We start from the raw sequence: 19106 nt of genomic DNA, 5'->3' as shown, positions 1-19106 counted from the left end.
GCTTGATTTTTCAGTCGGGGTATATGATGGAGCTCCAACCCCTCGAACTTCTTTTCCAGCTTCCTCACTGCACTGCAGTATCTAGTCATGGCTGGGCTTCTCACTTCCCACTCTTTCATCACCTGATTGACCACTAAATCCGAGTCGCCATAGACCATTAGGCGACGGACGCCGAGTGAAATGGCCATGCGCAACCCATATAGGAGGGCCTCATATTCTGCCTCATTGTTGGAGGAATCAAAGTGGATCTGGAGCACGTAACTGAGCTTATCTCCTCTGGGGGAAACCAGGACAACCCCAGCACCGAAACCATTCAACATCTTAGAGCCATCAAAAAACATGGTCCAATGCTCCGAGTGAACTTCAGTCGGCTGCTGTTGTTCAATCCACTCGGCGAGGAAATCTGCTATCGCCTGGGACTTAATGGCTTTCTTTGCCTCAAACTTGATATCAAGGGGAAGAAGTTCAATCGCCCATTTGGCCACTCGACCAGTTGCGTCTCTGTTGTGCAAAATCTCTGATAGTGGAGCGTCGCTGACGACTGTGATGGAATGGTCAGAGAAATAATGAGCAACCTTCTTTGTGGTCATGTATATTCCATACACAAGTTTCTGATAATGAGGATATCTCTGCTTGGATGGAGTCAAGACTTCAGACAAATAATACACTGGGCGCTGAACTTTGAGAGCTTTTCCTTCTTCTTCCCGCTCGACCGTTAGCACAGTACTGACGACTTGTCCTGTGGCTGCGATGTAGAGCAACAGAGGCTCTTTGCTGATTGGAGCAGCAAGCACCGGCTGGGTGGAGAGCAGAGCTTTTAGCTCGGCAAACGCCGCATCGGCTTCTGGAGTCCACTCGAACTTGTCAGCCTTCTTCATCAGTCGGTAAAGAGGCAGTGCCTTTTCACCGAGTCGTGAGATGAATCGACTTAATGCGGCCAAGCATCCAGTAAGCTTCTGGACATCGTGCACTCGCACAGGGCATTTCATTCGGAGAATAGTGCCAATCTTCTCTGGGTTAGCGTCGATTCCCCGTTTGGAAACGAGAAAACCGAGTAACTTGCCACCGGGAACTCCAAATGTGCACTTTGATGGATTGAGCTTGATATCATACCTTCTGAGGTTGGCAAATGTGTCGGCGAGGTCAGCGAGCAGGTCGGAACCTTTTCGTGACTTGACAACAATATCGTCCATATAAGCTTCCACATTCCGACTGATTTGAGTGAGTAGACACTTCTGAATCATTCGCATAAATGTGGCTCCGGCATTCTTGAGGCCGAATGGCATGGTGATATAGCAGAAGCACCCGAATGGAGTGATGAAAGCTGTTTTTACCTCATCGGGCCCGTACAGACGGATCTGGTGGTACCCGGAGTAAGCATCTAAAAAAGACAACCTCTCGCATCCCGCGGTCGAGTCAACAATTTGATCTATGCGAGGGAGAGGAAAGTGATCTTTCGGGCAGGCCCGGTTGATGTGCTTGAAATCAATGCACATTCGGAGCGACTTGTCCTTCTTAGGAACCATGACGACATTAGCGAGCCACTCGGAGTGGTATATCTCTCGGATAAATCCTGCCGCCAACAGTCGAGCCACTTCTTCACCGATGGCCTTTCTCTTCTGGACGGCGGACCGCCGAAGATGCTCTTTGACTGGTTTTGCAGACGAGTCGACTCTTAGGCGATGCTCAGCCAGTCCCTTGGGAACACCTGGCATGTCAGCGGGCTTCCATGCAAAAATGTCCCAGTTCTCACGGAGGAACTGGATGAGCGCTTCTTCCTATTTTGGGTCGAGTGTTGTGGAGATGCGGGTTGGAGCTGCTTCGGGGTCGGTCGGGTGAATGTGAACAAGCTTCGTCTCACCGGACGACTGGAATGCAGACTCTGTGGCGGGCTTCTTGGATCGCAGCAAGTCACTCAGATCTGCGTTTTGCTTGTACTCTTCGAACTCGACCGCTGTCACTTGGGAATCGGCAATCTTGGAGCCCTTCTGAAAGCACTCCTCTGCCTTTTTCCTATCACCGGTGACAGTGATCACACCTTTGGGACCGGGCATCTTCAATTTGAGGTACACGTAACATGGTCGAGCCATGAACCGTGCATAGGCTGGTCTCCCCAAAATGGCATGATATGCACTCTGAAAATCCATGACCTCAAACGTCAACTTTTCTTTGCGAAAATGCTTCGAATCACCAAACACCACGTCCAAAGCTATCTGGCCGAGTGATTCGGCCTTCTTCCCTGGTATAACTCCATGGAAGCTCATGTTACTAGTGCTCAGTCGGGACATCGGAATGCCCATACCTTTCAATGTGTCAGCATACAATAAGTTCAGCCCACTTCCACCATCCATCAGCACCTTTGTCAGTCGAGTGCCTTCGACAACTGGATCGACCACCAAAGCTTGCCTCCCAGGGGTGGCAATATGAGTTGGGTGATCAGATTGGTCGAATGTGATGGGTGTTTGAGACCACTTCAGATAATTTGCCTTTGCTGGGGCAACCATGTTCACCTCTCGGTTAATCACTTTCAGTCGACTTCTGCTTTCCACATCTGCAAAGATCATCAGAGTGGAGTTGATATGCGGATATCCTCCCTCACTGTCCTCTTTGTCTTCGGCCTTGTCCGACTCCTTCTCCTTGTCCTTAGACTGTTTTCCCTGAAACCGCTGGATCAGGAGTCGACATTGGCGAGTGGTGTGCTTTGGGTAAATGATATTCCCCTCTTCGTCTTTCTTCGTGTGAATGTGACATGGCATATCCAACACGTCATTCCCTTCTTTATCCTTTACCTTCTTGGGGTTCCAGGATCCTTTTGGTTTCCCCTTAAACTTTCCTTGAGTCACGGCCAGAGCCTCTCCAGGAGCTGCCGGTTCAGCCTTCCGCTTCTATTTCCGACTGGTATTTCCCTTTTCCGACTGACTCGGCTTGTGCTTGCCGCTTCGGAGTCGGTCTTCTTCTTCGCCATTGGCGTACTTGGTAGCAATCTCCATCATCCGACTCAAGGTCATGTCACCAGTTCGACCAAATTTCAAACTCAGTTCTCTGTTCTTGACGCCGTCTTTGAAGGCGCATACTGCCTGATGATCAGAGACATTTTCCACAGTGTGGTGCAAAGTGATCCACCTCTGAATATACTCTCTGAGAGTCTCATTAGCTTTCTGTACGCAGACTTGCAACTCTGTCAATCCAGCTGGTCGCTTGCAAGTCCCTTCAAATGTTCTGACGAACACTCGGGACAGATCTTCCCAAGTGTAAATGCTGCTAGGAGGTAATTGAGTCAGCCATGCCCTGGCAGAACCTTCCAACATGAGGGGTAAATGCTTCATGGCCACCTCGTCGTTCCCACCACCAATCTGAACTGCCACTCGGTAGTCTTCAAGCCAAGTTTCAGGCTTAGACTCACCAGTGAACTTGCTGACTCCAGTTGCCAACCTGAAATTGGGGGGAATAACTGCGGCTCTGATAGCTCTGCTGAAACATTCAGGACCAGAAACATGCACTCGACTGCTTGTGGGTACATCTCTGTCGAGTGCGCCTCGATGGGCTCTGTTCCGGTCGACCAACCCTTGCACGATAATGGATCGCGCGTCGAAGCCTGGCTCTCTGGGGTCAACTGGAACCCTACGCCCTGTACTGTACTGACGCCTATCATCTGGCTGCCGAGGAGCGTAAGACCCACCCCTCGGAGGGGAATAGGGCACTCGACGCCTATCATCTCGGTCGAGTCTGTCGCCATATTGATCTCGCCGATTCTCACGCCCTTCGCGCCGCGGAGGCGATCTGGGGCTGTGAGCCGACTGAACCGTATTCACAGTGACGGATCGACTGTGAATTCTGTTGCGCGACTGAGACACGGCTGAATTCTGATCTCCTGCTGCCCGGAGCGGATCCCTGATCTGCAGCAAACCTCTGCCAGCTTCCGACTGCGAAGGCTGGATGGACTCTGCTATACGGGTCGCAGCTGCTAAATTCTGAATTGGGGTTCGATATACCTGAGTCGGCGGGAAGAGTTGACGTCGACTGGTGTCGGGAACTCGTTGCCGCGTGCGCTCGTCGAGTGCTCGCTGAAGGTTCTCCAGTCGAGTGCGCTCGGCCAAATTGGCCAGACGCGCCTCCTCCAAGGCACGACCCTCGGGGGTCTCTCCTGCGATGGGAATACGCAGGGGATCCTCGTTCCTGCGGCGAAGTTCCTCCCTTTGCAGAGAGTCGAGTGGCTCGGGCTGGTACTCTTCGTAGCCTCGTGCAGGGTCGCCGCCGTCACCTGCTCCACCACCACGGGCGAAGCCAGGAGGGCTGTGGGGCCCGTCGACCATCAAGATTTCCGCCGCTGGATCACTACTTCCGCACTCGGATGCAGTCTCTACGGAGCCAGTCGACTGATCGAACAAGCCGTAGAGAGATGCGTTGGGCTCGATTGCCGCAACTTGGGTAGTGGCCGATTGGCGAGCCACCGCGTGACTCACCCATCGCTGAAGCCTCGACCGGCCTGAGCGCTTGCGCTGGCGGGAGACCGGGAGGGTGGACGATGGAGGAGCCGACCGATACTGGGTCGACGGTTGCCGCAGCAGAACGCCGCGGACACATGCGCGAAAATGCGTCGCACCGCGGACGGGGAGCGCATCTACGTCGAGTGGAGCCTCCTGGAGCCATGCGGAGTCGTCGGCGATGAAGGTGAGAGTGCCGAGACAGATCTCTTGGCCCTCGACCAAAACTCCAGCAGACACCATGATGAAAGTACTCGGAAGAATCGCAACTTCTCCACAAAATCGCTAAAACACCCGCCCCACGGTGGGCGCCAACTGTCGTGGTTCTAAGCCTGACAGTAGAGTGGGGGGTAGGTATGGAGAGGCAAGGTCCTAGCTATGGAGAGGTTGTAAGCACAAAGGATGTACGAGTTCAGGCCCTTCTCGGAAGAAGTAACAGCCCTACGTCTCGGAGCTCGGAGGCGGTCGAGTGGATTATGAGTGTATGAACTACAAGATGCCGAACCCTTCTGCCTGTGGAGGGGGGTGGCTTATATAGAGTGCGCCAGGACCCCAGCCAGCCCACGTAGGAGAGGGTTTAATATGAGTTAAGTCTGGGGCGTTACTGGTAACGCCCCACATAAAGGCCTTTACTATCATAAAGTCTACTTGATTACAGGCCGTTGCAGTGCAGAGTGCCTCTTAACCTCCTGGTGGTCGAGTGAGTCTTCGTGGTCGAGTCCTTCAGGCCAGTCGAGTGAATCCTCGTTGGTCGACTGGAAGGCGACCTCTTCTAAGGATGTCCTGGGGTAAGTTACTTGGATCAGGTCCATCACCCTACCCTAGGTACATAACCCCATCAAGTGATTCTCCCGGTTTGTATATCATTGAGGATTTGCTCGACTGGATGATCTTTGGCAATTCTTGCTCGAACTCGTGAGAGCTTTTGCTTGGGTCTTCATTGAACATCTTCTTCATCTTGTTCTTCTTCATGGCCTTCTTCATTGTTGACGTCGTCGTTCTCTTGTCGTGGTGGAGAAGGAGGTTGTTGATGTTCATCTTGACGTACTTCCTCGTTTTCTTCATCTTGGTGTGTCCCACTTGTGGATGCTTCCGTGTCGGTTCTTGGTTCACCTTGTTGTGAAGTAGAAGCTTCCACTTGGACAGATGAAGTACTCTCCTTCACCTCCGTTGGACAAATTTTGCCAATGGACAAGTCTTGAATTGCTTCCGAAGGGTCTTTGTCTCCTACATCAATTGGCAATTGCTCTACTTGCGAGCCATTAGATTCATCAAACTTCACATCTACCGTCTCTTCAACCTTTCGGGTGAAATTGTTGTAGACACGGTAAGTGTGAGAGTTTGAGCCATAACCAAGTAGAACACCTTCATGAGATTTAGGAGCAAACTTTGAACGACGATGCTTATCAAGAATGTAGCACTTTGAGCCGAATACTTGAAAGTATCCAACTTGAGGCTTGTTACCGGTGAGGAGCTCGTATGCCGTCTTGCCGAGTAGCTTGTGAAGATATAAGCGATTTGTTGCGTGACAAGCTGTCTCAACCGCTTCTGCCCAAAAGTGCTTTGGCGTCTTGTATTCATCAAGCATCGTTCTTGCCATTTTGATGAGCGTCCGGTTCTTCCTCTCAACAACTCCATTTTGTTGAGGTGTGTACGTAGCCGAGAACTCGTGTGAAATCCCTTCTTCGTCAAGAAAGGTGTCCACATTTGCGTTCTTGAACTCCGTTCCGTTGTCACTCCGAACCTTCTTGATCTTCACATCAAACTGATTTTGATCCTTCCTAGCGAAGTTTCTAAAGATCTTCTGGACCTGCGACTTGTCATTAAGAAAGAACACCCACGTAAATCTTGAAAAATCATCAACTATAACTAGACCAAAAGAATTTCCACCGAGACTCTTGTAGGCGTTGGGACCAAAAAGATCCATGTGAAGCAGCTCGAGTGGCCTCCTTGTGGTCATGATGTTCTTCACGGGATGTCTTCCTCCAACCTGTTTACCTGCTTGACAAGCACTGCAAAGTCTATCCTTATCAAATATGACATCGTTAACTCCGAGGATATGATTTCCTTTAATAAGCTTGTCAAGGTTTCTCATGCCAACGTGACCTAGTCGTCTATGCCACAACCAACCTTTTGAGGATTTAGCAACAAAGCAAGTTTTAGGTTGTGCCTTTTTAGAGAAATCGACAATGTAAATATCACCTCTACGCATACCCGTAAAGACCATTTTATGATTGTCTCGACGAAATACTTGGCAATCTACCTCAGTAAATAGGACATTCAAACGGAAATCAGCAAGTCTAGATACTGAAAGTAAGTTGTAGCCAAGAGATTCAACGAGCATGACATTTTGAATGGAACTATCATGTGAGATGGCCACCTTACCAAGGCCAACCACTTTACCCTTTGAATTATCACCGAAGGTGACATATTTTCGAGGGCCGTTGTTTTCAGCAAGTTCACGGAACATCTCTTCATCTCCGGTCATATGATCAGTGCATCCACTATCAATGACCCATTCCTTTCCTCCTGATTCATATCCCCGAAGATTTGCCATAAGACCAAAATGTCTCATTGCATTATCAAGATCGGAGTCACTATCATTATCATCATAATATTCATGTTCATCATGATCTTGTGACTCATCATTTCCTAGAGAGGGTAATTCATTAGATAGATGATCAAAGTGGTTACTTTTATGAATTCTTATGGCTTTGAGTATGATATCATTAATGATTTCAACATCTCCTTTAGCATGCTTAAGATTGGCAAGTTCAAGAAGACATTTACCAAAACTAGGATCACTAGAGTTCATCTTACTCAAGGCAATAGAGTTATGGAGAATTTCATCCAAACTTTTCAAGGAGTGATTGGGAAACCGTTCCTCAAGAAATTTCCATATCGTATAGGCGCAATTTTGAGTAGGCAAACTAGCAATCAAATCTTTGGGCAAACCTCTAATGATGAGCTCAGTAGTTCTAAGATTGCGAATCATGTCAATATCTTCATCTAGGGTAGGATGCAAGGGATCAATATGGGGTGCACAAGGGCTAGTAATATACTTGTTCAAATGATATTGATTGAAGATTACAAGCATCTCATTTTTCCACTCATGAAAGTACTTTCCATCAAGAATAGGCACTCTATGTCTAAGACTCCCTAGAGTAGACACATCCATCTTCCTCCAATGGTGATTAAACCAAGGCAATGGAGACCAAAGCTCTGATACCACTTGTAGGATCTAGAAGTAGATGTGTCTAAAGGGGGGGTGATTAGACACTTAGTGCTAAAGTTGCAATCTTTAAGCTTTTTCGGTTTAAGTGGGGTTTATTCACAATTTCAGCACACGCAATACATATCAAGCAAGCATGCAAAGAGTATATGAGCAGCGGAATGTAAATCATGCAACTTGCAAGAATGTAAAGGGAAAGGTTTGGAGAGATTAAACGCAATTGGAGACACGGATGTTTTTCCCGTGGTTCGGATAGGTGGTGCTATCCTACATCCACGTTGATGGAGACTTCAACCCACGAAGGGTAACGGTTGCGTGAGTCCACACAGGGCTCCACCCAAGGGCAACGGTTGCGCGAGTCCACACAGGGCTCCACCCATGAAGGGTCCACGAAGAAGCAACCACCCACAAAGGGTCCACGAAGAAGCAACCTTGTCTATCCCACCATGGCCATCGCCCACGAAGGACTTGCCTCACTAGCGGTAGATCTTCACGAAGTAGGCGATCTCCTTTCCCTTACAAACTCCTTGGTTCAACTCCACAATCTTGTCGGAGGCTCCCAAGTGACACCTAGCCAATCTAGGAGACACCACTCTCCAAGAAGTAACAAATGGTGTGTAGGTAATGAACTCCTTGCTCTTGTGCTTCAAATGATAGTCTCCCCAACACTCAACTCTCTCTCATAGGATTTGGATTTGGTGGAAAGAAGATTTGAGTGAAAAGCAACTTGGGAAGGCTAGAGATCAAGATTCATATGATAGGAATGGAATGTCTTGATCTCAACACATGAGTAGGTGGTTCTCTCTCAGAACATATGAGTTGGAATGGTGTGTGTGTTCTGATGGCTCTCTCACAGAATGAGAAAGAGGTGGAGGGGTATATATAGCCTCCACACAAAATCCAACCGTTACACACAATTTACCAATCTCGGTGGGACCGAATCAGAAAACTCGGTCAGACCGAAATACTAAACCTAGTGACCGTTAGGAATTTCGGTGGGACTGACATGCAACTCGGTAGGACCGATTCGGTTAGGGTTTGGGCATAATGTAATCTCGGTGTGACCGATTACACGAACTCGGTGGGACCGAATTTGGTAATCAGCTAACCAAAGAGTTGGTCAGGCAAACTCGGTGGGACCGATTTGCTCTTTCGGTGAGACCGAGTGGAACTCGGTGAGACCGAAAAGTTACAAAGGGGAAACACTGAGTTTACATTGCAATCTCGGTGGGACCGATTGCATATCTCGGTGGGACCGAGAATATTGCAATAGCTAACAGAGAGTTTGCAATCCCATCTCGGTGAGACCGACATCCTTATCGGTAGAACCGAATTGCTAGGGTTTGGCAGTGGCTAATGACAAGTGAAACTCGGTGGCGCCGGATAGGAAGAATCGGTAGGACCGAGTTTGGCTTAGGGTTTAGGTCATATGTGGATGTGGGAAAGTAGCTGAGGATTTTGGAGCATATCATTAAGCACATGAAGCAAGAGGCTCATTAAGCAACACCTCATCCCTCCTTGATAGTATTGGCTTTTCCTATGGACTCAATGTGATCTTGGATCACTAAAATGTAAAATGAAGAGTCTTGAGCTTGAAGCTTTAGCCAATCCTTTGTTCTTAGCATCTTGAAGGAGTTCCCACAACCTTTAGTCCATGCCACTCCATTGTTGAACTTACCTGAAACATGCTAGATAGAAATGTTAGTCCAACAAGAGATATGTTGTCATCAATTATCAAAACCACCTAGGGAGCACTTGTGCTTTCAGTGTTAAACTTGACAAGCCTAGCATGTATAGACATGGCCTCGGAACACTGGAGAACGAAATGTCGAACGTGAATCATATAGTAGATATGATCAACATAGAGATGTTCACCATTGAAGACTACTGCATCTCATGTGATGATCGGACATGGATTAGTTGATTTGGATCATGTGATCATTTAGATGACTCAAGGGATTACTATCTAAGTGGGAGTTCTTAAGTAATATGATTAATTGAACTTAATTTATCATGAACTTAGTCCTGATAGTGTTTGCATATCTGTGTTGTAGATCAATAGCTCGCGTTTAGCTCCCTGTTCTATTTTTGATATGTTCCTAGATAAAACTAAGTTGAAATATGATAGTAGCAATAATGTGGACTGTGTACGTGATCTGAGGATTATCCTCATTGCTGCACAGAAGAATTATGTCCTTGATGCACTGCTAGGTGATAGACCTATTGCAGGAGCTGATGCAGATGTTATGAACGTTTGACAAGCTCGTTATGATGACTACTTGATAGTTTAGTGCACCATGCTTTGTTGGGGAACGTAGTATTTCAAAAAATTTCCTACGATCACGCAAGATCTATCTAGGAGAAGCATAGCATCGAGTGGGGAGAGTGTCCACGTACCCTCGTAGACCGAAAACGGAAGTGTTTAGTAATGCAGTTGATGTAGTCGAATGTCTTCACGATCCAACCGACCCAAGTATCGAACATACGACACCTCCGTGTTCAGCACATGTTCAGCTCCATGACGTCCCTTGAGCTCTTGATCGAGTTGAGGCCAAGGGAGAGTTCCATCAGCACGATGGCATGGTGACGATGATGATGAAGTTACCGGCACAGGGCTTCGCCTAAGCACTACGATGATATGACCGAGGTGTGTAACTATGGAGGGGGGCACCGCACACGGCTAAGAGAAACTTGTATGTCTTTGGGGTGCCCCTGCCCACGTTTATAAAGGAGGGAGAGAGAGAGGCTGGACCCCTAGGGGCGTGCCAAGAATATGGAGTCCTACTAGGACTTCCAAGTCCTAGTAGGAATCCATTTCCTTTTCGGAGTAGGAGAGAAGGAAAGAGGGAAAGAGAGAGGGTGTAGGAAAAGGCAAGGGGGGGGGGCACTGCCCCCTTCCCCTAGTCCAATTCGGACCCATGGGGGGAAGGGGGGGGGGCGCACGCCACCTCCCCTTGGCCCGCCTCCTCTTTCCCCGTATGGCCCTATAAGGCCCATTACTTCTCCCGGTGAATTCCCGTAACTCCCCGGTACTCCTAAAAATACCCGAATCACTCGGAACCTTTCCGATGTCCGAATATAGCCTTCCAGTATATGAATCCTTACCTCTCAACCATTTCGATACTCCTCGTCATGTCTATGATCTTATCCAGGACTCCGAACAAACTTCGGTCATCCAATTACATAACTCATAATATAAATCATCATCGAACGTTAAGCGTGCGGACCCTACGGGTTCGAGAACTATGTAGACATGACCGAGACACATCTCCGGTCAATAAACAATAGCGGAACCTGGATGCTCATATTGGTTCCTACATATTCTACGAACATCTTTATCGGTCAAACCGCATAACAACATACGTTGTTCCCTTTGTCATGGATATGTTACTTGCCCGAGATTCGATCGTCGGTATCCTCATACCTAGTTCAATCTCTTTATAGGAAAGTCTCTTACTCATTCTGTAATGCATCATCCCATAAATAAATCATTAGTCACATTGCTTGCAAGGCTTATAGTGATGTGCATTACTGAGAGGGCCTAGAGATACCTCTCCAATATACAGAGTGACAAATCCTAATCTTGATCTATGCCAACCCAACAAACACCTTCAAAGACACCTGTAGAGCATCTTTATAATCACCCAGTTACGTTGTGACGTTTGATAGCACACAAGGTGATCCTCTGGTATTCGGGAGTTGCATAATCTCATAGTCAGAGGAACATGTATAAGGCACGAAGAAAGCAATAGCAATAAAACTAAACGATCATTATGCTAAGCTAACGGATGGGTCTTGTTCATCACATCATTCTCCTAATGATGTGATCCTGTTCATCAAATGAAAACACATGTCTATGGTCAGGAAACTTAACCATCTTTGATTAACGAGATAGTCAAGTAGAGGCATACTAGGGACACTCTGTTTTGTCTATGTATTCACACACGTACTAAGTTTCCAGTTAATTCAATTCTAGCATGAATAATAGCCATTTATCATGATATAAGGAAATATAAATAACAACTTTAGTATTGCCTCTAGGACATATTTCCTTCAGTCTCCCACTTGCACTAGAGTCAATAATCTAGTTCACATCGTTATGTGATTTAACACCAATAGTTCACATCTTTATGTGATTAGTTCACATCTCCATGTGACTAACACCCAAAGGGTTTACTAGAGTCACTAATCTAGTTCACATCACAATGTGATTAGCACCCAAAGAGTACTAAGGTGTGATCATGTTTTGCTTGTGAGAGAAGTTTAGTAACGGGTCCGCCACATTCAGAGCCGTATGTATTTGCAAATTTTCTACGTCTACAATGCTCTGCATGGAGCTACTCTAGCTAATTGCTCCCACTTTTAATATGTATCTAGATTGAGACTTAGAGTCATCCGGATCTGTGTCAAAGTTCGCATCGACATTACCCTTTAGGACGAACTTTTTGTCACCTCCATAACCGAGAAATATGCCCTTATTCCACTTAGGATAATTTTGACCGCTGTCCAGTGATCCACTACTGGATCACTATTGTACCCTGATACGTCTCCAACGTATCTATAATTTTTGATTTTTCCATGCTATTATATTATCTGTTTTGGATGTTTAATGGGCTTTAATATACCTTTTTATATTATTTTTGGGACTAACCTATTAACCAAAGGCCCAATGCAAATTGCTGTTTTTTGCCTATTTCAGTGTTCCACAGAAAAGGAATATCAAACGGAATCCAAATGGAATGAAATCTTCGGTAGAGTTATTTTCGGAACAAACATGATCCAGGAGACTTGGAGTGGATGTCAAGAAAGAAGCGAGGAGGCCACGAGGCCGGAGGGCGCGCCCAACGGGGTAGGCGCACCCCCACCCTCGTGGGCCCCTCGCAGCTCCACCGACGTACTTCTTCCTCCTATATATACCCATATACCCCCGAAAACATCCAGGAGAACCACGCAACCCTATTTCCACCGCCGCAACCTTCTGTACCCGTGAGATCCCATCTTGTGGCCTTTTCCGGTGCTCCGCCGGAGGGGGTATCGATCATGGAGGGCTTCTACATCAACACCATAGCCTCTTCGATGATGTGTGAATAGTTACCACAGACCTTCGGGTCCATAGTTATTAGCTAGATGGCTTCTTCTCTCTCTTTGGATCTCAATACAAAGTTCTCCTTGATTCTCTTGGAGATCTATTCGATGTAATTATTTTTGCGGTGTGTTTGTCGAGATCCGATGAATTGTGGGTTTATGATCAAGATTATCTATGAACAATATATTGATTCTTCTCTGAAATCTTGTATGCATGATTTAATATCTTTGCAAGTTTCTTCGAATTATCAGTTTGGTTTGGCCTACTAGATCGATCTTTCTCGCAATGGGAGAAGTGCTTAGCTTTGGGTTCAATCTTGCGGTGTCCTTTCGCAGTGACAGCAGGGGCAGCAAGGCATGTATTATATTGTTGCCATCGAGGATAAAAAGATGGGGTTTATATCATATTGCTTGAGTTTATCCCTCTACATCATGTCATCTTGCCTAATGCGTTACTCTATTCTTATGAACTTAATACTCTAGATGCATGCTGTATAGCGGTCGATGTTTGGAGTAATAGTAGTAGATGCAGAATCGTTTCGGTCTACTTGTGGCGGACGTGATGCCTATATACATGATCATGCCTAGATATTCTCATAACTACGCGCTTTTCTATCAATTGCTCGATAGTAATTTGTTCACCCACTGTAGAATTTGCTATCTTGAGAGAAGCCACTAGTGAAACCTATGGCCCACGGGTCTATCTTCCATCATATTATTTTCCTATAAATTTGCTATTTCTATTTTTGCAATCTTTATTTTCCAATCTATACAACAAAAATACCAAAAATATTTATCTTATTATCTCTATCAGATCTCACTCTTGTAAATGACCATGAAGGGATTGACAACCCCTTTATCGCGTTGGTTGCGAGGTTCTTGTTTGTTTGTGCAGGTACTAGGTGACTTGTGTGCTATCTCCTACTAGATTGATACCTTGGTTCTCAAAACCGAGGGAAATACTTACGCTACTGTGCTGCATCACCCTTTCCTATTCAAGGGAAAACCAACGCAAGCTCAAGTGGTAGCAAGAAGGATTTCTGGCGCCGTTGCCGAGGAGGTTGCATCAAGTCAAGACATACCAAGTACCCATCACAAACTCTTATCCCTCTCATTACATTATTTGCCAATTTTCCTCTCATTTTCCTCTCCCCCACTTCACCCTTGTCGTTTTATTCGCCATATTTTCCGTTTGCCTCTTTTTCATTCGTATCTTTTTACTTGCTTGTTGCTTGCTTGTGTGTTCGATTGTTTGTCACGATGGCTCAAGATAATACTAAATTGTGTGACTTTTCCAGTACCAGCAATAATGACTTTATTAGCACTCTGATTGCTCCTCTTACCGATGATGAATATTGTGAAATTAATACCGCTTTGCTAAATTTTGTCATGACAGATCCGTTTTCTGGCCTTCCTAGTGAAGATGCCGCTACCCATCTAAACAACTTTGTTGATTTGTATGATATGCAAAATAATAAAGTTGTGGATAATGATATTGTTAAATTGAAGCTATTTCCGTTTTCGCTTAGAATCGTGCTAAAACTTGGTTTTCGTCTTTGCCTAAAAATAGTATTGATTCATGGAATAAGTGCAAAGATGCTTTTATCTCTAAGTATTTTCCTCCTGCTAAGATCATCTCTCTTAGAAACGATATCATGAATTTTAAGCAACTTCATCATGAGCATGTTGCACAAGCTTGATAGAGGATGAAATTAATGATACGTAATTGCCCTACTCATGGTTTTAATTTGTGGATGATCATACAATTTTTTTTCTGCTGGATTGAATTTTGCTTCTAGAAATCTTTTAGATTCGCCGCGGGAGGCACTTTTATGGAAATCACTTTAGGAGAAGCTACTAAACTCCTAGATAATATTATGGTTAATTATTCTCAATGGCACACCGAAAGATCTACTAGTAAAAGGTTCATGCTATAGAAGAAATTAATGTTTTGAGTGGAAAGATGGATGAACTTATGAAATTGTTTGCTAATAAGAGTGTTTCTTCTGATCCTAATGATATGCCTTTGTCTACCTTGATTGATAATAATAATGAATCTATGGATGTGAATTTTCTTGGTAGGAACAATTTTGGTAACAACACGTATAGAGGAAACTTTAATCCTAGGCCGTTTCCTAGTAATTCCTATAATAATTATGGTAATTCTTACAACAACTCTTATGGAATTTTAATAAATTCCCTATGATTTTTAGACTAGTGTTAAATAATTTATGATTTCACAAAAGAATTTCAATGCTTTGCTTGAAGAAAAATTGCCTAAGATTGATGAGTTGGCTAGGAACATGGATAGAATTTCTCTTGATGTTGATTCTTTGAAACTTAGATCTATTCCACCTAAGCATGATATCAATGAGTCTCTCAATGCCATGATAATTTCCATTGATGAGTGCAAAGAAAGAACCGCTAGGATGCGTGCAAATAAAGATTGCTTTATAAAAGCGTTTTCTTCTAGTTTCCATGATAGTAAGGATGAAGATCTAAAAGTGATTAATGTGTATCCAATTAAATCTTTGTTTTGCAATATGAATCTTGATAATGATGGGACTGCAGATGAGTCAACTTTAGCTAAAAGGCGTCCCAATGATTCGGAGTTTTTGGTTCTTGATGAAACATTGGTAAAAGTGGGATCGATGAGGTCAAAACTTTGCATAGCAATGAACCCACTATTTTGGATTTCAAGGAATTTAATTATGATAATTTATCTTTGATAGATTGTATTTCCTTGTTGCAATTCGTACTAAATTTTCCTCATGCTTATAGTCAAAATAAAGCTTTTACCAAACATATCATTGATTGTTCAATGAAATCTTATGAGGAAAAGCTTGAATTAGAAGTTTCTATCCCTAGAAAAATTTATGATGAGTGGGAACCTACTATTAAAATTAAAATTAAAGATCATGAATGCTTTGCTTTATGTGATTTGGGTGCTAGTGTTTCCACGATTCCAAAAACTTTGTGTGATGTGTTAGGTTTCCGTGAATTCGATGATTGTTCTTTAAATTTGTATCTTGCGGATTCCACTATTAAGAAACCTATGGGAAGGATTAATTATGTTCTTATTGTTGAAAATATGAATTATGTGCCCGTAGATTTCATTGTTGTTGATATAGATTGCAATCCTACATGTTCCATTATTCTTGGTAGACCTTTCCTTAGAACGACTAGTGTAATTATTGATATGAAAGAATGGAACATTAGATTCCAATTCCCGTTAAGGAAAGGCATGGAACACTTTCCTAGAAAGAAAATTAAATTACCTTATGAATCTATTATGAGAGCCACTTATGGATTGCATACCAAAGATGATAATACCTAGATCTATTCTCGTTTTTATGCCTAGCTAGGGGCGTTAAACGATAGCGCTTGTTGGGAGGCAACCCAATTTTATTTTTGTTCTGTTTAGTAATAAATAATTCATCAAGCTTCTATTTATATGTGGTTTTATTCTTTCAATTAGTGTTTGTGCGAATTAGAACCTTTGGGAAGACTTGGGGGAAGTTTATGTGATCTTGTTGTAAAAAACAGAAACTTTAGCGCTCACGAGATTTGCTGCCATTTTTTTTACTGGAAAGTGCAATTAGGTTGATTATTTTTGCAGATGATTAATAGAAAAATTCGTCACGTCCACCAATTTATTTTGGGAAAATTTTGTTTTTGCCACTCTAGATTTTGCCAATTTTTCTTATGCCACTCTAGATTTTAACATTTCACTTTTGCCACTCTTAGATTTTGACAATTATCACAATTGCCATTCTGTGGCAAAAGAAAAATAATTTTATTTCATTTTTGCCACTCTTAGCTTTTGACAATTATCACAATTGCCACTCTCAACATTTTGCTTTTGCCACGGGAATGGCAATTGTGATAATTGTCAAAAACTAAGAATGGCAAAAGTGAAATGTCAAAATCTAGAGTAGCATAAGGAAAATCGGCAAAATCTAGAGTGGCAAAAACAAAAAATTCCCATTTATTTTACAATTTTTGGGGTTATATAGGTATTCGAAACCTACAGATTACTACAGACTATTCTGTTTTTGACAGATTGTGTTTTTCTTGTGTTGTTTGCTTATTTTGATGAATCTATAGCTAGTTTCGGGGGGTATGAACCATAGAGAAGTTGGAATACAGTAGGTTTAACACCAATATAAATAAAGAATGAGTTCATTACAGTACCTTGAAGTGGTGGTTTGTTTTCTTATACTAACGGAGCTCATGAGAATTTCTGTTGAAGTTTTGTGTTGTGAAGTTTTCTAGTTTTGGGTAAAGATTTGATGGATTTTGGAACAAGAAGTGGCAAGAGCCTAAGCTTGGGGATTCCCAAGGAACCCCAAGGTAAAATTCAAGGACAACCAAAAGCCTAAGCTTGGGAGGCCCTGGAAGGCATCCCCTCTTTCGTCTTCATCCATCGGTAATTTTACTTGAGGCTATATTTTTATTCACCACATGATATGTGTTTTGCTTGGAGCATCTTGTATGATTTGAGTCTTTGCTTTTTAGTTTACCACAATCATCCTTGCTGCACACCTTTTGGGACAGACACACATGAATCGGAATTTATTAGAATACTCTATGTGCTTCACTTATATCTTTTGAGCTAGATAATTTTTCTCTAGTGCTTCACTTATATCTTTTTAGAGCACGGTGGTGGTTTTATTTTATAGAAATTATTGATCTCTGATTCTTCACTTATATTATTTTGAGAGTCCTTTAGAACAACATGGTAATTTTATTTGGTTATAAAATTAGTCCTAATATGATAGGCATCCAGGATGGGTATAATAAAAACTATCATAAAAGGTGCATTGAGTACTATGAGAAGTTTGATACTTGATGATTGTTTTGAGATATGAAGATGGTGATATTAGAGTCATGCTAGTTGAGTACTTGTGAATTTGAGAAATACTTGTGTTAAAGTTTGTGATTCCCGTAGCATGCATGTATGGTGAACCGTTATGTGATGAAGTCAGAGCATGATTTATTTATTGATTGTCTTCCTTATGAGTGGCGGTCGGGGATGAGCGATGGTCTTTTCCTACCAATCTATCCCCCTAGGAGCATGCGCGTAGTACTTTGTTTCGCTAACTAATAAATTTTTGCAATAAGTATGTGAGTCCTATATGACTAATGTTGAGTCCATGGATTATACGCACTCTCACCCTTCCACCATTGCTAGCCTCTCTAGTACCGCGCAACTTTCGCCAGTACCATAAACCCACCATATAATTTCCTCAAAAAGCCATCGTAACTACCTATTATGGCATTTCCATAGCCATTCCAAGATATATTGCCATGCAACCTACCACCATTCTGTTTACTATGACACGCTTCATCACTGTCATATTTCTTTGCATGATCATGTAGTTGACATCGTATTTGTGGCAAAGCCACCTTCACAATTCTTTCATACATGTCACTCATGAGTCATTGCACATCCCGGTACACCGCCGGAGGCATTCACATAGAGTCATATTTTGTTCTAAGTATCGAGTTGTAAATCTTGAGTTGTAAGTAAAGAAAAGTGTGATGATCATCATTATTAGGGCATTGTCCCAAGTGAGGAAAGGATTATGGAGACTATGATTCCCCCACAAGTCGGGATGAGACTCCGGATGAAAAAAATGAAAAATGAGAGAAAAAGAGAGAAGGGACAATGTTACTATCCTTTTACCACACTTGTGCTTCAAAGTAGCACCATGATCTTCATCATAGAGGGTCTCCTATTTTGTCACCTTCATATACTAGTGGGAATTTTACTTTATAGAACTTGGCTTGTATATCCCAATGATGGGCTTCCTCAAAATGCCCTAGGTCTTCGTGAGAAAGCGAGTTGGATGCACACCCACTTAGTTTTTTTTGAGCTTTCATACACTTATAGCTCTAGTGCATCCGTTGCATGGCAATACCTACTCACTCACATTGATATCTATTGATGGGCATCTCCATAGCCCGTTGATACGCCTAGTTGATGTGAGACTATCTTCTCCTTTTTGTCTTCTCCACAACCACCATTCTATTCCAGCTATAGTGCAATGTTCATGGCTCACGCTCATATATTGCGTGAAAATTGAAAAAGTTCGAGAACATCAAAAGTATGAAACAATTGCTTGGCTTGTCATCGGGGTTGTGCATGATTTAAATATTTTGTGTAGTGAAGATGGATCATAGCCAGACTATATGATTTTGTAGGGATAACTTTCTTTGGCCATGTTATTTTGAGAAGACATGATTGCTTTATTAGTATGCTTGAAGTATTATTATTCTTATGTTAACATTAATCTTTTGTC

Source organism: Triticum dicoccoides, chromosome 3A (assembly GCF_002162155.2).
Source record: "Triticum dicoccoides isolate Atlit2015 ecotype Zavitan chromosome 3A, WEW_v2.0, whole genome shotgun sequence".
Lineage (NCBI taxonomy): Eukaryota > Viridiplantae > Streptophyta > Magnoliopsida > Poales > Poaceae > Triticum > Triticum dicoccoides.
Note: the sequence above shows the minus strand (reverse complement) of the source record.